The sequence below is a fragment of the Falco punctatus genome, assembly GCF_963210335.1.
Source record: "Falco punctatus genome assembly, chromosome: 2".
In the NCBI taxonomy this organism is placed as follows: Eukaryota; Metazoa; Chordata; class Aves; order Falconiformes; family Falconidae; genus Falco; species Falco punctatus.
Window position 1 is genome coordinate 44,825,853 of NC_137581.1, and position 6,343 is coordinate 44,832,195.

Genomic DNA, 6,343 nt, shown 5'->3' on the forward strand with positions numbered 1-6,343 from the left:
AGCCAGAAAGTAGAGTTTGAAAAAGCAGAGGAGAAATTAATCTATAAGTGCTAGAGCCAGGAGCTACAGATTTCATATAATTTTCCCCTGAAGTGCACGTGTGACGTGCAGAGTCAATAGCGGAGGTATTTCCCAAACCCAGCCCCTGACCTTGCAGCTGGACCCTGTCCCTGCACAGCCTCCCACTGTCCCCAGCAGACTTCCAGCCAAGCCTAGATGGTTGCGCATACAGATGTGATAACTTGACCAGTGACCTAGATAAGACATGTTTCCTAACCCAGAGGGGAGACAGTTTAAAGGGCACATTACTGCCTCCCCTCCACAGAAGAAACTTGCCCCAAAAGGACATGTCTGTGTGGGACAGCTATGGTTTCAGAGGATGTCAGGGGCTGTCATCCAGAGGCAGAGTTTCTGCACGGCAGCTTTGTGAACATGGCAAAGAACTGGAGGAAAAATATGAAGAGAAGATGAATCTGTTCAGCACTAAACATGTTTATTTTAACTTCTCTGAAGCTTCTGAAAAATCACTGAGCAAAACTCCAGGGTATAAATCAAAGTGAGAGAGAGAAAGAAAAAGGGCAAGAGAAAGAAAGTCATTACTTTGATTGGCAATGAAAGATTACTCAGGAACCATAACTGTGTTTACCTATCTCAGCTTTAAGTTCACCATTCCAAAACCTAAAAAAATCCCATGTTAAAAACAAAAACTAAACCAAAAAAGCCCAAAGTGTTCCCCTTGTGTAACAACGAGTGGAAGTTTGGTGTTTGCCACCTATGCTTAGACATCTATGTTTTCTTTACTATTAAATGCATATTTTATAGAATTCCAAGCTTTCTCTGCTAAGAGTTTAAATTACAGAATAAAGGCTAAAATGATGAACATGAAGATAGCTATCTCATATTTTTTTCTCTCTTCAGTTTCATGTCCCTCAGCTATGCCTTAGCGCAGCCCGATTTACAGTATAAGGCTGGAAAGTCAGTACTAGGCACGCAGTTACAATAAGAACTGTTCTCACTTGTTCACTGTAAGCTGCCTATTTCCTTCTTAAAAGTTTTTTTTTCAAAAGGATCTGCTTGCGTAATTGTGCAGCAGCAAGCCCTGGTAGCCTCAATCCCCAAGAATGTTTTCAATGACCTCTTCCTGCCCAGTTTTTCCATGAGAGAGAGAGGGAACTGTAGAGAAAGGGGGAGCCAACAGTGTTACCAGAGGGTAAATGAGTAGACAGATGCAGAACAGAGATTAGTGTTTTGGGGGTGGGGGGGTGGGTGGGGGGGTGGAATATTTTTTTTCTCTCCCTGGTGTTATAATCACTTTTAAACACACACACCCCCCATGTTAACATTTCATGTCCTTTTTGTAGGCTCCTCCAGCAACAAAATAGACCCTAATTTTAGAGGTGAGAATATTAAAGCAGAGGAACTGATGCCTTTTACCCACACAATGGCTGCCAGCATCAAACCCAGACTGTGGATCAATCCTGGCTATGAAGAGGGTGGGTAGCTTTGCAGTGACAGTATGAGCCAACATGACAGTAAGTGCAAACAAAGGGTGGGAGGCCAGTAGCCACAGCATCAGAAACGACATGTCTGCTTCTGAGGGCAGCTGAGCTCACTAATACAAACACATACCTGTACCACATGTGTAGCAAATCAAGATTTGTTTATTTACAGTATCAGTTTTGGTTATGGAGAACTCTAAAAACCTAAGGGCAAAATGACCTTGAGAAGTTCACATTATTAAGAATTAATTATTACCCTCTGACAGACCCCATTTATCACCATGAAAGCCAGATACATTAATTAGAGCACTTCTGGCATCAGAGCAAACCTGTTTCCTTCATGTTAGATTTTGTTTTAGATTTTGTTCCCAGAGAGAGCACGGGAATTCTTAAATGTACCGAAGAGCAGTTTAAAGGTTTTCCAGTACAATAAGTTTAAAAGTTGGGCAGTTTTCTCTCTGAATCAAGCTCTGTAATGGCCTCCATTTTCAAATAACTATCTTTGCTAGTGACAGACAAAATTAATAATCAGAGTTTTGGTTTTTAACCCTGCCTGTCACCCATAGCACTGACACTGAGGACCACGGGGTGGATTATTCAGCCATTAACATTATGTGATGTTGCTGAATGCAGCGTATTTCCTGTAGCTTAAAAACATGCCACGCTGTGGCAATGCAGAGTAGGCAGCTTTTAAAGTTTGGATTAAATCTAAGTGAAAGTCTCCCATGACTCATTCAACTCCTGCCATTACCTTATGTATTGTGATAATGGTGTAGTGTAAGGCAGGGATTTAAAAGGACAAGAACATAAATCTTTCTCTGAGGTGGATGACATTTTGCCATTGCCTGTGTGTCAAGAGGATGGAGGGAGCTTGCTGTGTTGCTGTTTCCCACCCTGCTCCTAGTAGGAATGCAAAATGCAAACTTTACGCTCAGATCAAACCCTGTATTTGTCTCCAAGACAAAATTTCCCATTGAATCAAGACCTGCAAAATTTGGTCCCATAGGGAAGAACTCAGGAGTTCTCAGTAACATCCTGAGGAGACCTTATCGCTTTGTTAGCCAGAATCAGCTTCAAAGTCCCTGCCATTGCTTTGGTTGCATTTTTCCTTGGATGGGAGAAAAAAATCCAGGCAAAACGATGCCTCAGTGCTCCATGCTCTTTAACTATTCACCCCAAATGGTCTGCCTCTTTAAATGAAGCACAGGCTGGGACACGCTATCTGCTTCTCAGAAAGCTGAAGGTGGATGCATGCCAGGGATTTGTGCAGCTTCCTGGCTTTCCTGATAAAGAAAGGCCACTGTGAGGTAAACCTCTGCTCTCTCCCTGACATGGCTGCCCAGAAACAAGGGACCCAAAAAGACAAGGAAAACATGGAGAACGTGGCACCAGAGCCAACTTGCCTGCGCAAGAGGTGGCCTCTGAAGAGTCCACACGCTTCTGCATTTAGAAACGTGAGCTCTGAGCCTGAGCATTTGATTCAGCGGGTGGAAAGTATGAGAAAGCACAGCTAATGCTGAAAGTTAATGATAGCATTTGACCATGTTAACCAGTAAATGACAAGGCAGGGTCACGGGAGTTAATTATTCAAGTAAGTGACTGCTAAAAGAAATGTTTAAGAAATGCTGGTAGTTTGCACGGACTGCAATAGAAAGTGACTAATCATTTCAAAGTTTAACCTTGACAGCTCTACGCAGACCCTTCTTGCTCTTTTTCTGGTTTTGTTTTTTAAATCAATATGGTCTACCTCACAGACAGAACATTAAAGGTTTTGCAGCAAAAAAACACTCTAGCTGCTGGAAAGGCACCTGTGACTTGAAGACAAGCACTTCAGGAGAGAAGCAATCTGGTTTAGAGGTGTTCCAGCTTATGGAGAAGTGGGCTGTCGCCCCAGCTCCCAGTCTCCTGTGTGATGTGGGGCTGCTCTCCTTGCCTTTCAGTACTTGTGTATTTAGGTTATAACCTCTTTGGGGCAAACTCTGCCTTGTTTGTTCGGTGCCAAGTACCATCAGGCCCTGCTTGCCGCTGATGTCCCTCGGCACTGCCATGGTATAAACACTAACGAAGAGAGACTGCTCATACCTGTGTAGCCCCAACTGAATCCACCACTTAAAAAAATGTCATTATTTTTTTGGTGCCCAGATAATTTAAAAAACTCTCAGGCAAAATACAATTACTGCCCTGCCATAACTGCTAAGCTTCTGTGGGACATACCTGCATAATTTTAAGAGCCAGACATTCCACTAGACCTCTTTGTTTCAACAATCTAATACCAGAGAGGGAGGTAATAACTGGCAATGTATTTTTCTTCTTATGGATGCTGAACTGCTTTAAAACTTCTAATACTGATACATGAGTCTACAATAAATTAAAAAAAGCCAAATCTAAATGAACGTTTTACAATGCTGCAACAGATATACAGCACTTCTCATCCCAAATGTACTTAAATCAGACATACAGTTGTCACTTGTCCTCTCAGGGAAGTGCATCTATCTCCATACTGGGACACAACATGTGTTTAATAAACAATATTTGAGGTTTAGACATGGACAGGAATAATTTTTCCCACTTACATCTCTGGTAAGAATAAAGCAAAAAATAAAAGCACATTTAATGCCTATGTGCCTATTAAGATACTGAAACTAAAAGGACTTGGAGAAAGAATTTAAATATGAAGAATATATTACAGAAGATAAAAATAAAATTTGAGCTGGAAGATGACAGGGCAATGAATATTATTTTTTCCTTAAAAAAATATATGTTTTTGAGGTTACAATCCAGTTATTTAGAAAGCCTGGCTTTACCCTTATCCAAAAACCAGAACCTCCAGTGTTACTTGTGCCCATTGCTGGGGTGGGCGCTGCATTGGAATACAATCTTTGTGAGTACCACAAAGGGAACACTGCAGAATCCTCAATACTATGGCTTATGGGAAAACATTAATTCTTCAAGAGTAATTTATTCCTGATGTGTAGCATGAAATCATGTGAAATCATGGAGGTTGTGGGAGCTTCCTATTCTTCCTGCTCATGTTGTAGGGGTGCTAGAGAGGTTTTTGGTTCTTTTTAGGTTCTCAAAGAGACAAGGAAGTCCAGTTGTCAACGTGTAGGTCAACATGTAGGCATGGTCAACCCTTCACTAAATGTTGCCTTAGATTTATTGCCCAAAAGGGCCCTTCAGCAACAATACACAGTCACCCGGGTATATATGACAGTAATTACCGTTGTCACAAGTCCTGCTGCCTAGGGCGTCATTGTCCCTGGAACTCCTGGAACACCTTTGAAATGGCTGGCATGAGCTAGAAATGGGCTTTCCTTCCTGCTAGCCCACTCTTGTGAGCACAGTTGCCACCTCTGCAAACAAACATGCACAGCTGGGAGGCACGACATTCAGGCTTAACTTGAGGACAGTCTCTGGTAGCAGTCCTCGGCATCCTTACAGGGGCCACGCAAGCTAAACTTCAGGATAAGCGAGTAAATAGAAATGTTCATTTGGATAATGAGAGGACTTGTACAGCTGGGTTACCACAGAGATTGCTAGCAACACCATTTGACAGACACGTGACCTATTCTACCAGAATGCATGCGAAGACAGGAGAAAGTCCAGGCCCACGGCTTGTGACTGAATGCCATTTTCTGCACCAATGGAGTGTTCCCAAACATCATGGTGAGCTGTCAACGGCCAGGAGGAAGGAATCTCAGCCATGGCTAGGAAAAATGTGCTCAAGGAGCAGGGCAAGGGTGGTGGGAGGCAGGGGGCATAAGTATAAAGAGAATCTTTGATGCCACTCATACCTGATAATAAATACAAAATAATATAATTTTTTTTTTAAGTTATCATTGCAAACAATCCAGTGCCAAGTCAGCCTACATTAAGGGCAAACTTGTTAGATAAGCACATAAATTAAAGACTGCAGAAAGCAGAAGTTTGATTTTCAAGTCCTATTGCTCAAGTCAAGAACAATTTACTCTCCTGCAGTACTTGGACCAAGGCACAGGGATGCAGTAAAGACCGTGTGGGTCAGTCATAGTGTTCACTTTCCTTTGGCCTGAGAAGCTAGGAAGCCACAACAGTTCTCTGCTTGTAGGCTGTCTGTTGCTCTAGTCATGAATGTCCCTTTTGTCCTCTTAACAATCCCATTTTTGTGTTTAGGAAGACAGTCTTTGACCCTTTCCTGGACTAGGAATGAAAGCCAACTGAAGCTGTAGGATGCTGTTCTTCCAAAACTACTTTGTGGTGCTCTCTTTTGATGCAATTGCTGGTATCTTGCAAGCCAGTGATCTCAAGCTACTTCGCTAGTCTGCCTTCATCGACCTCTATCAGTAGTGATAACCACTGCTTATAATACATTTTTTCAGTCTTCCCTGAACCATGCTTGCACATATTCCCTAGAAATAATTTCAGAGCTGGTGGGTTTAGACTTTCAGCTCAACATTATGTGTCTCAGAGCTGGCAGATGGGACAAAGAGAGGCCCAGGCCCTGCAACATCCTCTCTTGATGCTGTCCTGCTTATTTTTCTGAGTATCCTTACAGGGAAACTTTCAGTCTGTTTTGAGTTTTCCTTCCTCCTGTAAACCTGCCAGTTTTAGATAGCGTGACAGTGATACATACTTTCAGGTAAGTGTTGGTACTTAAATGTGCCTGAGCTCCCTTTATAGTCATTGGATGCAATTCAGAGGCAACAGTCACATATTTAGTGCATTTTTAGGCACTGCAACAGGTAGATGCAGTTCTGTCTACCTGTCTAGCCTCCAGCTAGTACTGTGGAAGGGTCTTCTGTGGGTCAATCCTGAGTCACATCTACATGGATATCCTGGATACCATAAGTGGCCTCAAGTGGCAC

At 42.5% G+C, this 6,343-nt stretch overlaps 1 long non-coding RNA gene across 2 annotated transcripts in view; it reads left to right on the top strand.

Moving 5' to 3' along the window:
* The window catches only part of LOC308058528, a 51,601-nt gene that overhangs the window by 20,684 nt on the left and 24,574 nt on the right, over positions 1 to 6,343 (top strand). Inside the window, exon 3 of one of the 2 annotated variants that reach the window (XR_013925858.1) lies at positions 1,362 to 1,493. The exons of the other annotated variant lie outside the window; for it this stretch is intronic. This is a non-coding gene — a long non-coding RNA (uncharacterized lncRNA). The remainder of the gene's footprint in view (positions 1 to 1,361; positions 1,494 to 6,343) is intronic. 2 annotated transcript variants of the gene reach the window in all.